Source organism: Triticum aestivum, chromosome 1D (genome assembly GCF_018294505.1).
Source record: "Triticum aestivum cultivar Chinese Spring chromosome 1D, IWGSC CS RefSeq v2.1, whole genome shotgun sequence".
Taxonomy (NCBI): domain Eukaryota; kingdom Viridiplantae; phylum Streptophyta; class Magnoliopsida; order Poales; family Poaceae; genus Triticum; species Triticum aestivum.
In genome coordinates this window covers 449,030,731-449,052,708 of record NC_057796.1, presented here as the reverse complement: position 1 = coordinate 449,052,708, position 21,978 = coordinate 449,030,731, and positions in this window count along the sequence as shown.

Here is a 21,978-nt window from a genome sequence, read left to right as displayed (position 1 = left end):
TGACGGCCATACTCTACAGTGGAGCAGTGTAGATGAGCAGCCAACACTGTTCCTGCATCATGTGACACTTCACTGCGCTCCAATAGTGGTGCACTGTAGCCTGCATCATCATATGACATCTCAATAGTGTAGTGGGTGTGTGGGCCACCCCTTGTCCCTGGGCTCACAGCCCAAGATCGCCCCCGCGGCGTGAGGGATGTGGGCATCGCCAAGAGCAGTATTTGGGACGGAATCACAAGCAGTACGATCATCGACTCGGCCGTGATGACCGCCGTAGAGTGCCTACGCCCCCTCCGAGGGGCGGACCGTATGTGCCCCGGCAATATGATGACATGCACCCGTACAGCGATGAGCGGAGGGTTCCAGTCGACCCAAGAGAGCCAGGGTTTGATGCGAGGTCGATCCTTGTTCAAGGTCTGGTCGACAGGAACAGAGCACACAGGGAAGGACTCGACAGAGACCGCCCGACTGGCAGCAGAGTTCATGTCTGCGGACCTAAGTGTTTCAGCAGAGCTATCAGAGCCGCTGAGATTCCTCCCAATTTTAGATTGGCAACGAGAGTGAGCAAGTTCACCGGTGAGTCGAAGCCTGACACTTGGCCGGGTTGACCTGTCCGGGTTGACTTTGGCCGGGTTGACCTGTCCGAGGTGACCTTGGCCGGGTTGAACTTGGCCGGGTTGAGCTGTCCGGGTTGACCCTAGCCAGGTTGACCCCGGCCGGGTTGAGCTGTCCGGGTTGACCCTGGCCGGGTTGAGCTGGCCGGGTTGAGCCCATCCAGGTTGACCCTGTCTAGGTTCTCCCTGGCCGGGTTCTCCCTGTCCGGGTTCTCCTTGGCTGGGTTCCGCCTGTCCGGGTTCAGCTGTCCGGGTTGAGCCCCGTCCGGGTTAAGGCCCGTCCGAGTTGAGCCCATCTCGCTGGAATCTGGCCAAGTCAACTAAGTCGTCCCGTCGGACCTGCGCAGACATGACGGCCATACTCTACAGTGGAGCACTATAGATGAGCAGCCAACATTGCTCCTGCATCATGTGACACTTCACTGCGCTCCAATAGTGGTGCACTGTAGCGTGCATCATCATATGACATCTCAATAGTGTAGTGGGTGTGTGGGCCACCCCTTGTCTCTGGGCACTAGTATATAAAGTGACCCAGGGAAGGCCTCACACACCCAGCCTCATTTGGCCACGCTCACACATCCATCCATCCATGAACTCACACACCACAAGGAGAAGCAGCCTGAGCCTTGGCCTGTCTTCCTCCTTCCTCCATACAGCTCAAGGAGCAACTCTGTACTGATACATATCAACTACACTCGGCGGGACTAGGGGTGTTATCTCTCCGGAGAGCCCCGAACCTGGGTATGTCTTGCGTCCCGCGCTCGCTCATGCCGATCTCGCCTCTGGAGCCCACCAGTGCCCTCGAGCCTACTCCTATCTTTAGCCATCCCTTGGCATCTGCCGTGCGCCCACCACGACACCAAGCGTGGGGAAGTGGGATCGGCTGCGCCCGCTTTTCCACTTCCCTGCATTATGTGAGCACGTTTCCCCAATGAATTAACTACCCCGAGAAGTGCAACCGTCCGCGGCGGCCATAATAAATCCTCGCGCGAGGGCCGAGGGCGCGGTGTGGCGGGCCCCAGCCCGCTATTACGTCACTACAAAAAAATACACTTCCGTGATGATACGTGTTTGTCACAATAGGTCGCGTTTTTTGTCATGCATGTACATCCATGACAAATTTATGACAGAATCAAGATAGTCATACCTGTGCTGTCGTAGAAGTGTTCCATGACATTACCAAAATTATCATCACGGAAGTGTCCACTTCCATGACGATAAATCGCGCGTCACAGAAGTGCTTTCGTCAAGGGTGACCGACACGTGGCATCCACCGTAACGGAACACCGTTAAGCTATCGGGTCCGGTTTTGGATCCGATAACCCGTTAACAGCCCCGACCAATGGGGATTTTCCACGTGTAAAATCATCATTGGCTGGAGGAAACACGTGTCGGCTCACCGTTGGGACAAATGTCATCCACTCATTGGACCCAAAGCGCCTATGATACGTCGACACGTGGCACGGCCCAACAGAGGCCCATTCCTGTGAAAAGGCCGGCCCGTTTGACTTGGTCAAAAGGTGGTGGGCCGACCCACGGCAAGCCTGTTAATGGCCTGTTCGCATATAGCCCATTTACAGCCCGCTAACCCAGGGCCCGTTTACGACCTATCCGAATTAGGCCCAGTAGCGTCATCTGGGCCGTCCAATATAATTCCAGCCCGTTTTAACTTCCGACCCATGTATGGCCCATGACGTCTTTTGGCCCATCTGAGGCCCTTAGTAACCCTCGGCCCGTTAACAGCCCGTGGTAAAACTGGCCCGTAATGAACAGTGTATCAGTTTATACCCATTAACGGCCCATTATTCCATTGGGCCATTTCCAGCCCATGTTATCTTTCGTCCTTCTCAGGGCCCATTTATTCTTGGGCTCATTTCCAGCATTCGGTTACTTACGGCCCGTTACTGTCATTTTCTGCTTGTGGGCCAAATTCAGCCCGTGCTTACAGTCGGCCCGTTTGTGGCCCGTTAATACGTTGGGCCGTTTAAATAGCGTCATCAAATACGGCCTATTAACAACGACCCATTATGGTCGGCCCATGAATGGACGATTCCAACTCTAGCCCGTTTACGGCCATAAAGCGGTATGTTATTGGCCCATGTTTGGGCAATCGATCATACGGCCCGTAGAAGGCCCATTGATGATACGACCCGTAGAAGGCCCATTGTTTCTACGCCCCGTAGAAGGCCCATTGTTTCTACGGCCCGTAGAAGGCCCAGTGTCACTACAGTAAATATGTAGCCCATGGTTATTGTGGCCTAGTTTAAAAAAAAGGTTATTGCGGCCACTAGCAAACCGTGGAAAAAGAACAGCACTGACTACAAGCAAACAAATAAACAAGACAACAAGGAAATAAATAAGCAAGCAACTTACGCTAGGCTATCACGGCTATTACACATATTACATCCACTGGGCATCAAAGTTCGCCACCAGTGCAAATAGAGGGAACAAAGCAGCTTATAAACGCCGCAGCAAAACAAGTCCAGAACTGAACCACTTCAGAAGAGCTCAAGAAACAATATCCTGGGTACCCATAATGCTGGCAAGATGCTTAGCAAGCTTATTAACTTTCTCTTGTTTGGCGCTTAAATCCTCCAGCACTTGCTGTTGCACCAGAAAGTATGCATCTGAATTCTGCAGGGACTTCCTCAGTCCTTCGGCTTCCTGTCGCATAACATCTGATCGATGTCTTTCAACTTGAAGTTGAGACTCAAGAAGCCGAACTGATTCAGGCAGCGAGTACGAAGAGCTGGTGCCAGCAGTAGTAGCCAGTAACTCGAACACTACATCAAGACAGGACTTTGGGGTTGTCTCAGTGTCTTCAATATAGTTTTTATCAGCTTTCTTGGAGAACAACAGGGATGTCTCACTATCTTGAACCTGATCTGCATTACTTCCTTTACCATTGCATAACGGGGTACTCTTCTCCAATATTTTATCCGCGTTCTAAAGGAGAAACAAACAAACACATCACAGGTTTACAATGTAGTATATGAAACTCATTTTGGTAAACCAGTCCAGTAGTAAGGTGGACAGGATAACAGCATGAAACAAACATATATATATGTAGTATGGTCACTGTATGGTCTATATCATTCTAGTTTATGTTGCCAAATCAAGATAGATACAGTTCGAATCATATCTATTTAAGACAAAGCAGCATAGACAGAATATAAGTGTGGGAAACTACATAGCAATAACAACACTTGTAATGTGCATGGCATGAGAACATAACTGTTTATTCAATTGAAACTGAAATCAACATAGAGCAAGTTACAACAGCAAACACGTTAAAGAAACAGGTTTAAAACATACCTATTGCGCCATTGGAGTTTCAATTGCATCCTTCAAGTTTGAAATTAGTTGGTATGAGTAAATACGGTGATGCAAGAGCAAAGTAGTATGAACCATAGCTACGGAACCTGACCTGAGAACAATTCTTCTTCTGCTTTAAGCGTTGACTTGGGGTTCGGAGTGGTGGTCCTCGTGCTTTGGGCACTGCAGTTGCCTTACTAACTGCTCGTGTTTGGGTGCTCTGTGGTGGAGACGGTGTTGTGTCAACGGGAACTGGATTACTATCTGCTGGGGTTGGGGTTAGAAGGGGTGTAGCTGGTTCTCTGTCCAACTGGGTAGGGGTACAATCTGCGTGAGTCTGGGTTATGTGTGGTAGGGCTGGTTCTTGGGCAAGTACAACCGTGGTTCTATCTCCATCGACAGGTAGCACGATCTTTTCTGAAGACCGTGTTTTTACTCCCACAGATACTGCCATCACCCCCTCCAATTGAAATGGCTGATAAACAAGAAAAGTAATTGAATGTACAGACATTGTAAGATAGACAGGTGCAATGGATAGTAGGGAAGAAAACAGGGCATGAAATAATTCACATTTATGTTGTCTAACCAAACAGAATAGCAGGACATAGTTTCAAATATATGATGGCTAATTAAACAGGATAGCATGACACAATTTCACATGTATGATGGCTAACTAAACAGGATAGAATGACATACTTCAAAATATGATGAATATGTAAACAGGATGACATGATATAACTATACGATGTGTCTATTAAAGTGGTTGGCATGCCATAAATCACAAACATGCCGTCGATGGAAACATGATGGCATGATATAATTCATGGATAGAATGACATAATTCAAAATATGATGACTATGTGAACAGGATGAGATGATATAACTATATTATGTCTTTAGAAAATGGGTTGGCATGCCATAATTCAGATACATGCTGTCTATGTAAACATCATGGCATGATATAATTCAAATATATGATTTATATACTAAGGAAGTGAGCAGAGGGCAATCGCATATATGATGTGTCAACTAAGGAGATGGCATTCAACATATGCATGATATGAGTAATATAACCCTGCCAAGTTTGAGCATACACCTCAGGGGGATAATAGGACTGGTCATCTGCCTCTGAATCCTCCTCTGAAGAGCTATTTGTAACCAGCAACATATCTGCTTCACCAGGTAGCATTGTCTGCTCTGAAGACCTTGTTTTCACTCCAGATTTCTCCATCACCAATTCAAACGGCTGATGCACAGGAAGAGCAGTTGAATATACAAACATTGTCGACAAAAGCAATGAGAAATACAAAAAAGGACGGCATGATATAATTCACATATATGACGATTGGCTAAACAACATGGCATTGCATAATTCACATATATAATGCCTTGCAACAAGCTAGCATTGCATAATTCACATATATAATGTCTTGCAAAAAGATGGCATTGCATAATTCACATATATGGTAATTAGACACTAAACAAGTGGCATTCACACAAATCATGTCTAAACTAAGCAAATGACATAGCAATGCAAGATACCATACGCACGATATGAGCAATATAACCCTGCCAAGTTAGAGCATGCACCTCGGGGGGGGGGGGGAATAGGACTGGTCATCTGTCTCTGAATCCTCCTCTGAGGAGCTACCCGTAACCAGCGAGATATGCGCTTCGTCAGATAGCATAGTCTGCTCTGAAGACCTTGTTTTCACTCCAGAATTTTCCATCACCGTGTCAAATGGCTGATGCACACGAAGAGTAGTTGAATGTACTAACATTGTTGACAAATGTAATACGTAACGAAAAAAGGATGGCCTGGTATAATTCACATATAAGATGACTGGCTAAGCAGGATGGCATTGCAAAATTCACATATATGATGCCTGGCTAAACAAGATGGCATTGCATAATTCACATAAACGATGAATAAACTAAACAGATGGCATTCACACAAAGCATGTCTAAACTAAGCAGTTGTCATATTTGATGTATAAAGTAAGCAATGCAAGGCACCATATGCATGATATAACCAACATCAGCATGCCAAGTTAGAGCGAAGACCTCATGGGGTAAATAGGAGTGGTCTTGTACTTCTGAATCCCCCTCAGAACAGTTATCTTCCTCTTGATTACGATCCGAAATGGGTGGAGGGGGGCTGCCTTTGCGCCCACCATGGAGCGACGTCTGCATGAAATTTTATTGCCATGCAAGGCTCGTCTCTTTTGAGCTACATGTTCAGTTCCATTGTGTACAATAACTGACATGCATAGGAATAAAACATAGTGAGATTATGTAAGGAGTGCATGCACAAATCCAGAGTGATGGTAGCAAACTGTGGATAGACCCAAAACCAATGATAGCAGGCAGATAATAGCTTTAGTTAAAAAATACGGATAATGGCTCCTTTAATGTTTGTTTGCACCCAACATGAAACTCATAGTAGACACCCGAGATTAACCAGATAGTAGACAGATAGTACTGATTGCTGCCCCAATATGTACCCCACAACCATTTAAAAACTCAAGTTTCAGCATAAGTTTGGACCCGAGTCAGAGTCTAATAGGTGAACACGATGATAAAGTAGCATGTCATCATATTAAGCGATGCATAACGTAAGCAGACACGGAAGAGTGCGACCTCTCTTGCGGACCCGTGTAGTCCTCAAGGTCATCTGCTCAGTTGATGATGGTAATGCAGTTGTCGTGGCTGCTGGCGGCGGGGAAGAAGATCTGAGGCGGTGAAAGACAGTCTGGAGAGCGGATCCCTACTGTGGTGAACCCTTCCGTCATTGGAGCAGCTGAGCTGGGGTGGAACACAGCACCGCAGGAGCAGGACAAACCACACAAGGTTTTCTTTGACACATATCTGTAACAGAAGTAATTGTGTAAGGGCTTGTTTGAATTTGAGGATTCTAACAATGCAGGGATAGGAAATAGACAGGAATAGGATAGGAATGCACGTGCAAAACAGAGAATTTAAAAACACAGGATTTCTGCCAATCTGGGTGTTTGGTTCACAAGAATTGGAAGATCACAGGATGCAAAGAAGTATGGTGAGATTAAGTCAAACCACAAGAAGTGTACTGTTGGAAATATGCCCTAGAGGCAATAATAAATTGGTTATTATTATATTTCCTTGTTCATGATAATCGTTTATTATCCATGCTAGAATTGTATTGATAGGAAACTCAGATGCATGTGTGGATAAATAGACAACACCATGTCCCTAGTAAGCCTCTAGTGACTAGCTCGTTGATCAATAGATGGTTACGGTTTCCTGACCATGGACATTGGATGTCGTTGATAACGGGATCACATCATTAGGAGAATGATGTGATGGACAAGACCCAATCCTAAGCCTAGCACAAGATCGTGTAGTTCGTTTGCTAAGAGCTTTTCTAATGTCAAGTATCATTTCCTTAGACCATGAGATTGTGCAACTCCCGGATACCGTAGGAATGCTACCAAACGTCACAACGTAATTGGGTGGCTATAAAGGTGCACTACAGGTATCTCCGAAAGTGTTTGTTGGGTTGGCACGAATCGAGACTGGGATTTGTCACTCCGTGTAAACGGAGAGGTATCTCTGGGCCCAATCGGTAGGACATCATCATAATGTGCACAATGTGACCAAGGAGTTAATCACGGGATGATGTGTTACGGAACGAGTAAAGAGACTTGCCGGTAATAACATTGAACAAGGTATCGGGATACCGACGGTCGAATCTCGGGCAAGTACCATACCGATTGACAAAGGGAATTGGATACGGGATTGATTGAATCCTCGACATCGTGGTTCATCCGATGAGATCATTGTGGAACATGTGGGAGCCAACATGGGTATCCAGATCCCGCTGTTGGTTATTGGCTGGAGAACGTCTCGGTCATGTCTGCATGGTTCCCGAACCCGTAGGGTCTACACACTTAAGGTTCGGTGACGCTAGGGTTGTAGAGATATTAGTATGCGGTAACCCGAAAGTTTTTCGGAGTCCCGGATGAGATCCCGGACGTCACGAGGAGTTCCGGAATGGTCCGGAGGTAAAGATTTATATATGGGAAGTCCTGTTTTGGTCGCCGGAAAAGTTTCGCACTTTATCGGTATTGTACCGGGAGTGCCGAAAGGGGTCCGGGGGTCCACCAAGGGGGTCCACCAGCCCCGGGGGGCCACATGGGCTGTAGGGGGTGCGCCTTGGCCTATATGGGCCAAGGGCACCAGCCCCAAGAGGCCCATGCGCCAAGAGATAAGGAAAGGGGAGAGTCCTAAAGGGGGAAGGCACCTCCGAGGTGCCTTGGGGGGGAAGGACTCCTCCCTGGCCGCACCCTTCCTTGGAGGAAGGGCCAAGGCTGCGCCCCCCCTCTCCCTTGGACCTATATATAGTGGGGGAGGGAGGGCAGCAAGATCTAAGCCCTGGCGCCTCCCTCTCCCTCCCGAGACACCTATTCCTCCCCGCTTGCGCTTGGCGAAGCCCTGCCGGGATCCCGCTACTTCCACCACCACGCCGTCGTGCTGCTGGATCTCCATCAACCTCTCCTCCCCCCTTGCTGGATCAAGAAGGAGGAGACGTCTCTGCTCCGTATGTGTGTTGAACGCGGAGGTGCCGTCCGTTCGGCGCTAGGATCATCGGTGATTTGGATCACGACGAGTACGACTCCATCAACCCCGTTCTCTTGAACGCTTCCGCTCGCGATCTACAAGGGTATGTAGATGCACTCCCCTTCCCCTCGTTGCTAGAGTACTCCATAGATTGATCTTGGTGATGCGTAGAAAATTTTGAATTTCTGCTACGTTCCCCAACAGTGGCATCATGAGCTAGGTCTATGCGTAGTTTCTATGCATGAGTAGAACACAAAGTAGCTGTGGGCGTCGATTTTGTCAATTTACTTGCCGTTACTAGTCTTATCTTGATTCGGCGGCATCGTGGGATGAAGCGGCCCGGACCGACCTTACACATACTCTTACGTGAGACAGGTTCCACCGACTGACATGCACTAGTTGCATAAGGTGGCTAGCGGGTGTCTGTCTCTCCCACTTTAGTCGGATCGGATTCGATGAAAAGGGTCCTTATGAAGGGTAAATAGAAATTGGCATATCACGTTGTGGCTTTTGCGTAGGTAAGAAACGTTCTTGCTAGAAACCCATAGCAGCCACGTAAAACATGCAACAACAATTAGAGGACGTCTAACTTGTTTTTGCAGGGTATGCTATGTGATGTGATATGGCCAAAAAGGATGTGATGAATGATATATGTGATGTATGAGATTGATCATGTTCTTGTAATAGGAATCACGACTTGCATGTCGATGAGAATGACAACCGGCAGGAGCCATAGAAGTTGTCTTAATTTATTGTATGACCTGCGTGTCAATGAAAAACGCCATGTAATTACTTTACTTTATTGCTAACCGTTAGCCATAGTAGTAGAAGTAATAGTTGGCGAGACAACTTCATAAATACACAATGATGGAGATCATGATGATGGAGATCATGGTGTCATGCCGGTGACGAAGATGATCATGTTGCCCCAAAGATGGAGATCAAAGGAGCAAAATGATATTGGCCATATCATGTCACTATTTGATTGCATGTGATGTTTATCATGTTATGCATCTTATTTGCTTAGAACGACGGTAGCATAAATAAGATGATCCCTCACTAAAATTTCAAGACAAGTGTTCCCCCTAACTGTGCACCGTTGCGAAGGTTCGTTGTTTCGAAGCACCACGTGATGATCGGGTGTGATAGATTCTAACATTCGAATACAACGGGTGTTGACGAGCCTAGCATGTAGAGACATGGCCTCGGAACACATGCAAAACACTTAGGTTGACTTGACGAGCCTAGCATGTACAGACATGGCCTCGGAGCACAAGAGACCGAAAGGTCGAACATGAGTCGTATAGTAGATACGATCAACATGGAGATGTTCACCGATGATGACTAGTCCGTCTCACGTGATGATCGGACACGGCCTAGTTTGACTCGGATCATGTATCACTTAGATGACTAGAGGGATGTCTATCTGAGTGGGAGTTCATTAAATAATCAGATGAACTTCATTATCATGAACATAGTCAAAAGGTCTTTGCAAATTATGTCATAGCTTGCGCTTTAGTTCTACTGGTTAAGATATGTTCCTAGAGAAAATTTAGTTGAAAGTTGGTAGTAGCCATTATGCGGACTGGGTCCGTAAACTGAGGATTGTCCTCATTGCTGCACAGAAGGCTTATGTCCTTAATGCACCGCTCGGTGTGCTGAACCTCAGCGTCGTCTGTAGATGTTGCGGAACATCTGACATACACGTTTTTGATGACTACGTGATAGTTCAGTGCGTATTGCTAACGGTTTAGAATTGTGGCACCAAAGACGGTTTTGAAACGTCGCAGAACATATGAGATGTTCCGAAGACTGAAATTGGGATTTCAGACTAGTGCCCACGTCAAGAGGTATGAGACCTCTGACAAGTTTCTTAAGCCTGCAAACTAAGGGAGAAAAGCTCAATCGTTGAGCATGTGCTCAGATTGTCTGAGTACTACAATCACTTGAATCGAGTGGGAGTTAATCTTCCAGATGAGATAGTGATGGTTCTCCATAGTCACTGCCACCAAGCTATTAGAGCTTCGTGATGAACTATAAATATCAAGGATAGATGATGATCCTTGAGCAACTCGCGATGTTTGACACCGCGAAAGTAGAAATCAAGAAGGAGCATCAATTGTTGATGGTTAGTAAAACCACTAGTTTCTAGAAGGGCAAGGGCAAAAGGGATACTTCATGAAACAACAAATCATTTGCTGCTCTAGTGAAGAATCCCAAGGTTGAACCCAAACCCGAGACTAAGTGCTTCTGTAATGAGGGGAACGGTCACTGAAGCAGTACTACCCTAGATACTTGGTAGATGAGAAGGCAGGCAAGGTCGACAAAAGTATATTGGATATACATTATATGAATGTGTACTTTACTCCTAGCAGCACCAGGGTATTAGATACCGGTTCGGTTGCTAAGTGTTAGTAACTCGAAATAAAAGCTGCGGAATAAACGGAGACTAGCTAAAGGTGAGATGACGATGTGTGTTGGAAGTGTTTCCAAGGTTGATGTGATCAAGCATCGCATGCTCCCTCTACCATCGAGATTGGTGTTTGCGTTGAGCATAAACATGATTGGATTATGTTTATCGCAATACGGTCATTCATTTAAGGAGAATAATGGTTACTCTTTTTATTTGAATAATACCTTCAATGGTCTTGCACCTAAAATAAATGGTTATTGAATCTCGATCGTAGTGATACACATGTTCATGCCAAAAAGTAATGATAGTACCACATACTTGTGGCACTGCTATTTGAGTCATATTGGGATAAAACGCATGAAGAAGCTCCATGTAGATGGATCTTTGGACTCACTCGTTTTTGAAAAGATTGAGACATGCGAACCATGTCTATTGGTATATATGCATGAAGAAACTCCATGCAGATGGATCGTTTGGACTCACTTGATTTTGAATCACTTGAGACATGCAAATCATACCACATGGGCAAGATGACTGAAAGGCCTCGTTTTCAGTAAGATGGAACAAGAGAGCAACTTGTTGGAAGAAATACATTTTGATGTATGCAGTCCAATGAGTGCTGAGGCATGCAGTGGATATCGTTATGTTCTTACTTCACAGATGATTTGAGTAGATGCTGAGTGTATTTACTTGATGAAACACAAGTCTGAATTATTGAAAGGTTCAAGTAATTTCAGAGTGAAGTTGAAGATCGTCGTGACAAGAGGATAAAATGTCTGTGATATGATCATAGAGATGAGTATCTGAGTTACGAGTTTGGCACACAATTAAGACATTGTGGAAAGTGTTTCACAATTAATACCGCCTGGAACACCATAGTGTGATGGTGTGTCCGAACATCATAACTGCACCCTATTGGATATGGTGCATACCATGATGTCTCTTATCGAATTACCACTATCGTTTATGGGTTAGGCATTAGAGATAACCGCATTCACTTTAAAAGGGGCACCACGCAACTCCGTTGAGACGACACCGTTTAGAGAAACCTAAGTTGTCGTTTCTTAAAAGTTTGGGGCTGCTTATGTGAAAAAGTTTCAGGCTGATAAGCTCGAACCCAAAGCGGATAAATGCATCTTCATAGAAAACCCAAAACAGTTGGGTATACCTCCTATTTCAGATCTGGAAGCAAAAGTAATTGCTTCTAGAAACGAGTCCTTTCTCGAGGAAAAGTTTCTCTCGAAAGAATTGAGTGGGAGGATGGTGGAGACTTGATAAGGTTATTGAACCGTCACTTCAACTAGTGTGTAGCAGGGAACAGGAAGTTGTTCCTGTGGCACCTACACCAATTGAAGTGGAAGCTTATGATAGTGATCATGAAACTTCGGATCAAGTCACTAACAAACCTCGTAGGACGACGAGGATGCGTACTACTTCAGAGTAGTACGTGATCCTGTCTTGGAAGTCATGTTGCTAGACAACAATGAACCTACGAGCTATGGGGAAGCGATAGTGGGCCCGGATTCTGACGAATGGTTAAAAGCCATGAAATCCGAGATAAATGGATCTTTAAGAAGAAGACGGACGTGGACGGTAATGTTACCGTCTATGAAGCTCGACTTGTGGCAAAGAGTATTTTCACAAGTTCAAGGAGTTGACTACGATGAGATTTTCTCATCCGTAGCGATGCTTAATTCCGTCGGAATCATGTTAGCATTAGCTGCATTTATGAAATCTGGCAGATGGATGTCAAAACAAGTTTCCTTACCAGTTTTCGTAAGGAAAGGTTGTATGTGATACAATCAAAAAGGTTTTGTCGATCCTAAGGATGCTAAAAGGTATGCTAGCTCCAGCGATCCTTCCATGGATTAGAGCAAGCATGTTGGAGTCAGAATATACGCTTTGATGGAGTGATCAAAGTTTTTGGGTTTATACAAAGTTTGTTAGAAACTTGTATTTACAATAAAGTGAGTGGGAGCACTACAACATTTCTGATAAGTATATGTGAATGACATATTGTTGATCCGAAATGATGTAAAAAATTTGGAAAGCATAAAGGGTTGTTTGAAAGGAGTTTTTCAAAGGAAGACCTGGATAAAGCTGCTTACATATAGGGCATCAAGATCTATAGAGATAGATCAAGACGCCTGATGATACTTTCAAAGAACGAACACCTTGACATGATTTTGAAAGAGTTCAAAATAGATCAGCAAAGAAGGAGTTCTTGGCTATGTTACAAGGTGTGAGTATTGAGTAAGACTCAAGACCTGACCACAGCAGAAGAGAGAGAAAGGACGAAGGTCGTCCCCTATGCTTTAGACGTAGGCTCTACAGTATGCTATGCTGTGTACCGCACATGAAGTGTGCCTTGCCATGAGTTGGTCAAGGGGTACAATAGTGATCCGGGAATGGATCACATGACAGCGGTCGAACTTATCCTTAGTATCTAGTGGACTAAGGAATTTTCTCGATTATGGAGGTGAAAAGGAGTTCGTCGTAAAGGGTTACGTCGATGCGAACTTTGACACTAATCCGGATGACTCTGAGTAGTAAACCGGATTCGTATAGTAGGGCAGTTATTTGAAATGGCTCCAAGTAGCGCGTGGTAGCATCCACAAGATGACATAGATATTCGTAAAGCACACACGGATCTGAAAGGTTCAGACCCGTTGACTAATAACCTCTCTCACAAGCATAACATGATCAAACCAGAACTCATTGAGTGTTAATCACATAGTGATGTGAACTAGATTGTTGACTCTAGTAAACTCTTTAGATGTTGGTCACATGGTGATGTGACCTGTGAGTGTTAATCACATGGTGATGTGAACTAGATTATTGACTCTAGTGCAAGTGGGAGACTGTTGGAAATATGCCCTAGAGGCAATAATAAATTGGTTATTATTCTATTTCCTTGTTCATGATAATTGTTTATTATCCATGCTAGAATTGTATTGATAGGAAACTCAGATGCATGTGTGGATAAATAGACAACACCATGTCCCTAGTAAGCCTCTAGTTGACTAGCTCGTTGATCAATAGATGGTTACGGTTTCCTGACCATGGACATTGGATGTCGTTGATAACGGGATCACATCATTAGGAGAATGATGTGATGGACAAGACCCAATCCTAAGCCTAGCACAAGATCGTGTAGTTCGTTTGCTAAGAGCTTTTCTAATGTCAAGTATCATTTCCTTAGACCATGAGATTGTGCAACTCCCGGATACCGTAGGAATGCTTTGGGTGTACCAAACGTCACAACGTAACTGGGTGGCTATAAAGGTGCACTACAGGTATCTCCGAAAGTGTCTGTTGGGTTGGCACGAATCGAGACTGGGATTTGTCACTCCGTGTAAACGGAGAGGTTTCTCTGGGCCCACTCGGTAGGACATCATCATAATGTGCACAATGTGACCAAGGAGTTGATCACGGGATGATGTGTTACGGAACGAGTAAAGAGACTTGCCGGTAACGAGATTGAACAAGGTATCAGGATACCGACGATCGAATCTCGGGCAAGTACCATACCGATTGACAAAGGGAATTGGATACGGGATTGATTGAATCCTCAACATCATGGTTCATCCGATGAGATCATCGTGGAACATGTGGGAGCCAACATGGGTATCTAGATCCCGCTGTTGGTTATTGGCCGGAGAACGTCTCGGTCATGTCTGCATGGTTCCCGAACCCGTAGGGTCTACACACTTAAGGTTCGGTGACGCTAGGGTTGTAGAGATATTAGTATGCGGTAACCCGAAAGTTTTTCGGAGTCCCGGATGAGATCCCGGACGTCACGAGGAGTTCCGGAATGGTCCGGAGGTAAAGATTTATATATGGGAAGTCCTATTTTGGTCGCCGGAAAAGTTTCGCACTTTATCGGTATTGTACCGGGAGTGCCGAAAGGGGTCCGGGGGTCCACCAGCCCCAGGGGGGCACATGGGCTGTAGGGGGTGTGCCTTGGACTATATGGGCCAAGGGCACCAGCCCCAAGAGGCCCATGCGCCAAGTGATAAGGAAAGGGGAGAGTCCTAAAGGGGGAAGGCACCTCCGAGGTGCCTTGGGGGGGAAGGACTCCTCCCTGGCCGCACCCTTCCTTGGAGGAAGGGCCAAGGCTGCGCCCCCCCTCTCCCTTGGACCTATATATAGTGGGGGGAGGGAGGGCAGCAAGATCTAAGCCCTGGCGCCTCCCTCTCCCTCCCGAGACACCTATTCCTCCCCGCTTGCGCTTGGCGAAGCCCTGCCGGGATCCCGCTACTTCCACCACCACGCCGTCGTGCTGCTGGATCTCCATCAACCTCTCCTCCCCCCTTGCTGGATCAAGAAGGAGGAGACGTCGCTGCTCCGTATGTGTGTTGAACGCAGAGGTGCCGTCCGTTCGGCGCTAGGATCATCGGTGATTTGGATCACGACGAGTACGACTCCATCAACCCCGTTCTCTTGAACGCTTCCGCTCGCGATCTACAAGGGTATGTAGATGCACTCCCCTTCCCCTCGTTGCTAGAGTACTCCATAGATTGATCTTGGTGATGCGTAGAAAATTTTGAATTTCTGCTACGTTCCCCAACATGTACAACCTCTTTGGCGAAGCCATGTCGATCTCAGCGTGATTGGGTTGGCCGGTGAGGATGCTCCGGCTGACTTGGCTGTCGGAGGAGGGGAAGAAGATCTTAGGCGTCTGGAGATGGAGCCCGAGGTACTGCTCCGCTGTGATGGAGGGTTTCGTCGTTGGAGCAGATCCGGTGAGTTGTACGACGCCGAGGCTGAAGCAGGACAAGAGAGACAACGTTAACCTGAGTGGAATTCTAATAGCATCTCCAATAGATGACGTAAAATACATAACCACAAAGTGCTAGATGTATACATCAGCCGCTCATCTCTGAACTTAACTGTCGAAACTGAATTTAACTGTCAAAACTGAACTTAACTGTCGAAACTGAATTTTGCTGTCAAAACTGAATTTTACTGTCAAAACTGAACGCACTAGAGGTGAGGCTACACGTCAGTCGACTGACTTTTTCATCTCTGGTCAGTCGATTTTGCAGCCGTTGGATACGAAATCAAGGGCCTGCAGTTCATCTTCAACCTCCACCCCCTGAGCCGCCAGCCACCACCGGCCAAACAGCCGCCCCGCCCGCCCCGAAAACACTCCCCACCGCCGGTCCGCCGCCGCCCCGGCCATCCCTCTAGGCCCCCCCGTGCCGAGCTTTTTCTCCGGCGATCCCCACGCCACCGCCCACCACCGCCGGCGACCACCGCCCCCACCCTGAACCCTAAGATAGATAGTGGGGTACTTCTCCGGCGAGCCCCCCTCCCCACTGCGGCTGGTTCTTCCTTAACTCCGGCGAGCCCCCCACCCCCTGAAAATCGACTGACCCAAAAGTCGATTCAGTCGACTGAAGTGTAGCTAAATCGGAGCAGCATCGCAAGCAAGAGCAAGAGCGAGAGCAGCAGCGCGAGCAAGAGCAAGAGCAAGAGCAGACCAGGCAGGGGACCGAGAGCAAGAGCAGAGCAGCAGCGCGAGCGAGAGCTAAAGCAGCAGTAGCTCCTACTGATGTGGACGTCACCGCCGAGGGAGCGACGCCGTGGAGGAAGTGGCCACTGACGCCGTGGTGGATGGAGCCGCACCGTGTCGGCTCGGGACTGAGCATCGGCAGCACCGTGAGATCGAATCAAGAAGAAAATGCGGCGATTAGTGTACAACCTCTTTGGTGGCGCCGATTAGGCCGCAGCTTCATCCGAGGAAACGGTGATGCTGATGCTCTTCCGGTGGTGTAGGTGAAGACGGCGGTGTGGGAATGGAGGTGGCGCGAAAGACGAGGGGAACGTCGGGGCAGCTCCTTGGAGGTGGAGGACGGGGTGGCTGAACCGGCGGGACGACCAGATCGACGACGGATCCTCATCCGGTACGGTGGATGAGGGACGTCGAGGTGTTGCTGTGGACGACGTCGTCGGGGAAGAGGCTCCGGCTGGGTGGCGGACGGAGGAGGGTGTGGGGCTTCGCGGGTTTTCCCGGCCTCGGTGTACGAATGGGTGGGCGGATGGGATGGGAGTGGGGAACCATGGCTTAGGGACGCGCTTGTCCGAAATGTGGGGTAAGTTACGAAAGTACCCCCACCGATTTGAGGCGGTTCTTTCGGTTCAGGGGTATCACGGGCATTTCGCGTGTCGGGATTTCACAGGAGGTGGGAGTTTTCGCGCGCGTTGTAATTTTGGAATAGCAAGGCGCGGGTTGAGATGGAGGGAGTTGTCGGAGCACAACGAGACAAAGATATATCTTAAATATTTCGGGCTAACAAGGCGCGGGTTGAAATTTCCGGACAAGCCTAACGTGTACTGTACCAAATCAATTCGCACTACAAATGTCATTCAAAACTTTGAATTCATGTTATGTTCAATTAAAATATTTCGCTACGTGTATAATGCATGCAACCTAGTACTCAAATGAACGTTTTAGTGCATTCCAAACGTATATACTACCGCGTCAATATGAACTAAATTTGAATTCGTTTCTCTATTTGAATAAGATCTACAATAATGATTGTTGTGAAGTCAAAGCGTTTGAATTCGTTTCTCTGTTTTAATAAGATCTACAATCGTCATTATTGTCAAGTTAAACCATCGTTTGTGTATTATCTTCACAGCACACCACATGATTAGTCTCGAGTTACATATGAACTATGTGTACTATATGAACTCGAACTCGATTTTTTGAATCCACTTTATGTTGATTTCAAATCATAGTACATTTCAAGCTCTAGCTAGATCTTCACAAACTAAACCATGTCTCATATGTATAATGTGTTTATCACATTATGTATGGTGCCCCGCCCCCTACGCCTACAAGTATTTAGATGTGAGTTGCAAACACCACACATTACCACAAATTCAAATAAAATGTGAGAATGTTCGATATATAGTATTGTTTAGATTGTTCGATATTTAGTTGTAAGCTGCAAACGCCACACATTATCACAAATTCAAATAAAATGTGAGATTGTTCGATGTATAGTATGGTTTAGATTGTTCGACATTTAGCTGTGAGTTGCAAACGCCATGCATTATCACATTATGGTATAACATGTGCAAAACCACAACACGCGTATCACCGCTATATTCATGCATGCATATGTTTAAAACACTATGATCTCCTATTCAAATATATGAATCCACTTTCATATCAAATTATGATCTTTGTTAGTCTCTTACACCCACACAATCCTCTAACCTTTGTAGCTACCACTAACTTTCTCTCGTGCATGCACACGCCCTCCTCGCCCTCCCCCTCCCTCAGCATTCTATCCATCGCGCACATTCATTTTTTTCTTCTTTAGGTCGTTCTCCCACAGTCTCCACAACTCCTTTCCGACACACACCGATCGATAAACCTCTCCAGCGATGTCTGCCTACAACATACACACGCACCTTCAATCTCCTCCTTTATGTGTCCTTGCCTCGTGTCTCTCATACGGTCCCACTCACGTGTAAACTCTCGCCCCTCTTTTCATCGATCTCACAACCGCACACTCCTCCCCCTATCTAGCTAGTAGCTGGGCCTCTCGCACCACCTCCTAGCTCCATTCTCTCTGTCTATCCGTCTCGTCGGGCCTTATTTGCCTCTAACAAATGGACGTACACCGACCGATCTCCCGCTATACATATAGCTAGCTAGGTCCTTATAACTCGTTTTTCCCCACGCGTCGATCGATCTACCTCATTAGTTATGTCTCTCCCTTCCTCCGACAAACAACAATTGATCTACCGATCTAGTTAGGTTTGCTTACCAAACACATGGTTCCCCTTCATCATCCATGGATGTGTCCCGACAGATCTATCACGCACAGGCACACACAGAAACACATCCCCACTCTTATTGATAATATTGCAGTTCCACCCTCAGTTTGTCTAGTAGGCCTCTCCCACCATCTTCGAGAAGCAACTCCATCACCCATCCAGCACTCTACCCCTCTCCCTCCCTCTCTCTCTCCTCTCTCTCTGTCCCATCCTATTTCCCGTCCTTCAGTTATGTATGGATGTCGACCGATCTCCCTCAAGACATAGCTGGGTCTCTCCTTCTCAACACATATACGAGTCATTCTACCTCTATAGTTAGGACTCTGCCTAACCCTCCCCCACCACCTCGCACACACACACACACACACCGATACATCGAGTGCCCTAGTCATGTGTCCCTGCCACACACAAACTTGACCTGTGCCCTCTGACGTTCCGGTAGCTAGGTCAGTCGCCCTATATCTTTGACTTGCACACACACACAATTTCGATGGCTCTCTTCATCGATCTCGCACCCACCCACTTGATCCTCTCTTTGACTCTATCGATATCTATGACCCTTCCCTCTCTTCTCGTGGATCGCCCGACCCTCTATATATGATATGGATAGGCCTCCATTTCACACACATTGCATGCAAAATTTTGTTTGAGATGTCATCGACACATATTCCCACAAATACATTCACGAAATCAACCTCCCCCCCCAAAAAAAAAACACTCACGAACGCACAAGCCATTTGTCTAGGTTTGTATCTCTCACACACACCCACGTAGGTGGGGGACGTGCACGAAGAGAAGAGGTGCACGCACGGCGCACGTACTCCCGTCTCTTTCCCAACCACACCCGCGCGGGTACACGGTGGAGCTCATTTCTGTACGAAAAGGCAGCCCACGTGGTAACTTGACACGTGTACTGGTTGTCCACTAGATGGAGGGAGGATCGTCTACCACGGGTGAACAAACAAATTGCGACTTGACGCGTTATGTTAAAAAAGAGGCAAACCATGTGGGGCCTACCTTAGAGGCAAGGCTCTATACACTGGAGTACTTTTGATGTGTCCCGTCAACTCGCAGAACGAGGAGAAGCTTGCTTAGTACGCCGTCTCCCCCGCCCACGGGCGCGGTGGCTCGCAGGATGAGGTGAAGCTTGCTTACTACGCCTTACGCCCGCTCCCTCGCCCACGCGCGCGGTGGCTCGCAGGACGAGGAGAAAATTTTACTAGTACTCCCTCCGTTTACTCCTCGTCCCTACTACCTTGGTTAGAGAGATTATCATATTGTTTGGAATATATGTCCTTTAGTAGATTTCAATATGAACTACTAGTACATACTCCAAACACTGATGTATATAGACGTATTTTAGAGTGTAGATTCACTCATTTTGCTCCGTATGTAGTCCATATTGAAACGGACGTAATAGTACGCACTCTCCCTCGCCCCTCGACCCTCGCCACGTGGTGGACGTGCAGCAATTCATTCGGTCTCATATAGCCAGAACGATATATACTGCAGTACCATTATTGCTCGACTTCCCGAAGAGGCGAAGAGCCAATCGCAAGGTTAATAGTTTGGAGATGCCAAGCGCAAGGTTTATAGGAGAACGAGTAGTAGGTGCCGCGTCATTTATAAATAAAGTTTTTTTCTTCAGTGGCACGTACGCAATATAAATAGGTTCATATGGAGAGAAAAGGAAACCGCTCCACTATATACATAGGCAGGACGAGCCTACACGGTTGCTTGCTGGGGTTGCTCTCTTCAGTTTTCACACTCTCTCGCACAAAACCACTGTGGCCACATCTCTAACATCCCGGCGGATCACGTCCGCCGGGGGAAGGGGTGGATGCTTAGTGTAGATGCGGTCGCCGTCGCCGACGGCGAAAACCCACTGTCGGCACGTCCCGATCAGGGGTCCCCGCCATTCTCTCTCACAAAGCCGGTGAGGTTGCCTTCGTCCATTGCTCACTGCCGCGACGTGGGTAGTTGCCTCCTCCCGCCGCCCTCCTCTAGGTTGAGCTACGTCCCGACATCCCTCAGGTACAACTCCCTTTACAGCCGGCTTGCACCACTGCTCCAGCTGCCCACATCACTCCATGTGGATATTTCTCTACTTCTTTGCCCCGCACATACCTCTACTGGCTTCTACGTACTGTATTTGTGATGAGTTTATGTCTCATCAACTAGTCCCAGTAATCTTATTCTAATCACGCTTCTTCAATTTCTTTGCCACAGGGATGCTCATCTCGATTTTGGTGAAACTGCACAAAATGATCCGATGGTCAAAGGGTTGCAAACTTCATTTCTTAGGAAGCGCCGACGTTGCCAGCAAATTAAAGCCTGGTTAGGGTTTACGGTTCAAGGGCTAGGGACTGCATGGATCGTTTTTTCTTTAGCTGTCTCTGTTTCAATGGCTAGGGACTGCATGAGTAGTAGTAGTACTGTACGCCTTACGCCCGCTCCCTCGCCCACGCGCGCGGTGGCTCGCAGGACGAGGAGAAAATTTTACTACTCCCTCCGTTTACTCCTCGTCCCTACTACCTTGGTTAGAGAGATTATCATATTGTTTGGAATATATATGTCCTTTAGTAGATTTCAATATGAACTACTAGTACATACTCCAAACACTGATGTATATAGACGTATTTTAGAGTGTAGATTCACTCATTTTGCTCCGTATGTAGCATAAAGTTGAGACACTTATTTTGGAACGGAGGGAGTACATATTTGCTATGATCTGTCAATCATTGAGATGCAATAGCATGCATGTTAGTCTCCTTTGTATTTGATGAAATGTTGCAACGGGCAACCTTGGACGCAAGATACATGTAACAGAAGCTGGAAGCTTCATAGCATTGTACTATCTCGCTGATAAATTACAGTACGTACTATACAAGTAGTACTATGTAAAGAGTTAGGTGTCGCACGGTGTCCAGAAAATATGGTGATAGTGTGAGGTGGGCCATGTAATCACTGAGCCTGCGTGTTTTCACTGCTCTTGCACTCCTCCGCCGTAAGAATGGAGAAAATTGTAATCTAGTAGTACCTCCTTTCGCCGAAAGCGTGGGACATCCAGCAGTCCTACCACCTCAGTAATAATGACCAATGAGCCGTCAAATCACATAGACCCAGCAGTAAGTTGGACGGACGAAGCAACCATCACTCTTGAATCCGCTTCTCCCTTCAACGCAGGCGCCAGTGAGAGGTCGCGTCCGCTCTGCCCGGGCATGAATGCGGCACCGATTCTTT